Source organism: Dendrobates tinctorius, unplaced genomic scaffold, assembly GCF_039654945.1.
Source record: "Dendrobates tinctorius isolate UK_male_01 unplaced genomic scaffold, ASM3965494v1 ptg000036l, whole genome shotgun sequence".
Taxonomy (NCBI): domain Eukaryota; kingdom Metazoa; phylum Chordata; class Amphibia; order Anura; family Dendrobatidae; genus Dendrobates; species Dendrobates tinctorius.
This window is the reverse complement of record NW_027361704.1, coordinates 34,735,001-34,738,310: the sequence shown is the minus strand read 5'-3', so window position 1 is coordinate 34,738,310 and position 3,310 is coordinate 34,735,001.

Genomic DNA, 3,310 nt, shown 5'->3' with positions numbered 1-3,310 from the left:
TAGCCCTGCTCCCCACACTGACTGCAGAGCTCGGGCGCTGGGACTCGGCAGCCTGTAGCCGGCCCTATAGCCCTGCTCCCCACACTGACTGCAGAGCTCGGGCGCTGGGACTCGGCAGCCTGTAGCCGGCCCTATAGCCCTGCTCCCCACACTGACTGCAGAGCTCGGGCGCTGGGACTCGGCAGCCTGTAGCCGGCTCTATAGCCCTGCTCCCCACACTGACTGCAGAGCTCGGGCGCTGGGACTCGGCAGCCTGTAGCCGGCTCTATAGCCCTGCTCCCCACACTGACTGCAGAGCTCGGGCGCTGGGGCTCGGCAGCCTGTAGCCGGCCCTATAGCCCTGCTCCCCACACTGACTGCAGAGCTCGGGCGCTGGGACTCGGCAGCCTGTAGCCGGCCCTATAGCCCTGCTCCCCACACTGACTGCAGAGCTCGGGCGCTGGGACTCGGCAGCCTGTAGCCGGCCCTATAGCCCTGCTCCCCACACTGACTGCAGAGCTCGGCAGCCTGTAGCCGGCCCTATAGCCCTGTTCACCACACTGACTGCAGGGCTCGGGCGCTGGGGCTCGGCAGCCTGTAGCCGGCCCTATAGCCCTGCTCCCCACACTGACTGCAGAGCTCGGGCGCTGGGACTCGGCAGCCTGTAGCCGGCCCTATAGCCCTGCTCCCCACACTGACTGCAGAGCTCGGGCGCTGGGACTCGGCAGCCTGTAGCCGGCCCTATAGCCCTGCTCCCCACACTGACTGCAGAGCTCGGGCGCTGGGACTCGGCAGCCTGTAGCCGGCTCTATAGCCCTGCTCCCCACACTGACTGCAGAGCTCGGGCGCTGGGACTCGGCAGCCTGTAGCCGGCTCTATAGCCCTGCTCCCCACACTGACTGCAGAGCTCGGGCGCTGGGACTCGGCAGCCTGTAGCCGGCTCTATAGCCCTGCTCCCCACACTGACTGCAGAGCTCGGGCGCTGGGACTCGGCAGCCTGTAGCCGGCCCTATAGCCCTGCTCCCCACACTGACTGCAGAGCTCGGGCGCTGGGACTCGGCAGCCTGTAGCTGGCCCTATAGCCCTGCTCCCCACACTGACTGCAGAGCTCGGGCGCTGGGACTCGGCAGCCTGTAGCCGGCTCTATAGCCCTGCTCCCCACACTGACTGCAGAGCTCGGGCGCTGGGACTCGGCAGCCTGTAGCCGGCCCTATAGCCCTGCTCCCCACACTGACTGCAGAGCTCGGGCGCTGGGACTCGGCAGCCTGTAGCCGGCCCTATAGCCCTGCTCCCCACACTGACTGCAGAGCTCGGGCGCTGGGACTCGGCAGCATGTAGCCGGCCCTATAGCCCTGCTCCCCACACTGACTGCAGAGCTTGGGCGCTGGGACTCGGCAGCCTGTAGCTGGCCCTATAGCCCTGCTCCCCACACTGACTGCAGGGCTCGGGCGCTGGGACTCGGCAGCCTGTAGCCGGCCCTATAGCCCTGCTCCCCACACTGACTGCAGAGCTCGGGCGCTGGGACTCGGCAGCCTGTAGCCGGCCCTATAGCCCTGCTCCCCACACTGACTGCAGAGCTCGGGCGCTGGGACTCGGCAGCCTGTAGCCGGCCCTATAGCCCTGCTCCCCACACTGACTGCAGAGCTCGGGCGCTGGGACTCGGCAGCCTGTAGCTGGCCCTATAGCCCTGCTCCCCACACTGACTGCAGGGCTCGGGCGCTGGGACTCGGCAGCCTGTAGCCGGCCCTATAGCCCTGCTCCCCACACTGACTGCAGAGCTCGGGCGCTGGGACTCGGCAGCCTGTAGCCGGCCCTATAGCCCTGCTCCCCACACTGACTGCAGAGCTCGGGCGCTGGGACTCGGCAGCATGTAGCCGGCCCTATAGCCCTGCTCCCCACACTGACTGCAGAGCTCGGGCGCTGGGACTCGGCAGCCTGTAGCCGGCCCTATAGCCCTGCTCCCCACACTGACTGCAGAGCTCGGGCGCTGGGACTCGGCAGCCTGTAGCCGGCCCTATAGCCCTGCTCCCCACACTGACTGCAGAGCTCGGGCGCTGGGACTCGGCAGCCTGTAGCCGGCCCTATAGCCCTGCTCCCCACACTGACTGCAGAGCTCGGGCGCTGGGACTCGGCAGCCTGTAGCCGGCTCTATAGCCCTGCTCCCCACACTGACTGCAGAGCTCGGGCGCTGGGACTCGGCAGCCTGTAGCCGGCTCTATAGCCCTGCTCCCCACACTGACTGCAGAGCTCGGGCGCTGGGGCTCGGCAGCCTGTAGCCGGCCCTATAGCCCTGCTCCCCACACTGACTGCAGAGCTCGGGCGCTGGGACTCGGCAGCCTGTAGCCGGCCCTATAGCCCTGCTCCCCACACTGACTGCAGAGCTCGGGCGCTGGGACTCGGCAGCCTGTAGCCGGCCCTATAGCCCTGCTCCCCACACTGACTGCAGAGCTCGGCAGCCTGTAGCCGGCCCTATAGCCCTGTTCACCACACTGACTGCAGGGCTCGGGCGCTGGGGCTCGGCAGCCTGTAGCCGGCCCTATAGCCCTGCTCCCCACACTGACTGCAGAGCTCGGGCGCTGGGACTCGGCAGCCTGTAGCCGGCCCTATAGCCCTGCTCCCCACACTGACTGCAGAGCTCGGGCGCTGGGACTCGGCAGCCTGTAGCCGGCCCTATAGCCCTGCTCCCCACACTGACTGCAGAGCTCGGGCGCTGGGACTCGGCAGCCTGTAGCCGGCTCTATAGCCCTGCTCCCCACACTGACTGCAGAGCTCGGGCGCTGGGACTCGGCAGCCTGTAGCCGGCTCTATAGCCCTGCTCCCCACACTGACTGCAGAGCTCGGGCGCTGGGACTCGGCAGCCTGTAGCCGGCTCTATAGCCCTGCTCCCCACACTGACTGCAGAGCTCGGGCGCTGGGACTCGGCAGCCTGTAGCCGGCCCTATAGCCCTGCTCCCCACACTGACTGCAGAGCTCGGGCGCTGGGACTCGGCAGCCTGTAGCTGGCCCTATAGCCCTGCTCCCCACACTGACTGCAGAGCTCGGGCGCTGGGACTCGGCAGCCTGTAGCCGGCTCTATAGCCCTGCTCCCCACACTGACTGCAGAGCTCGGGCGCTGGGACTCGGCAGCCTGTAGCCGGCTCTATAGCCCTGCTCCCCACACTGACTGCAGAGCTCGGGCGCTGGGACTCGGCAGCCTGTAGCCGGCCCTATAGCCCTGCTCCCCACACTGACTGCAGAGCTCGGCAGCCTGTAGCCGGCCCTATAGCCCTGCTCCCCACACTGACTGCAGAGCTCGGGCGCTGGGACTCGGCAGCCTGTAGCCGGCCCTATA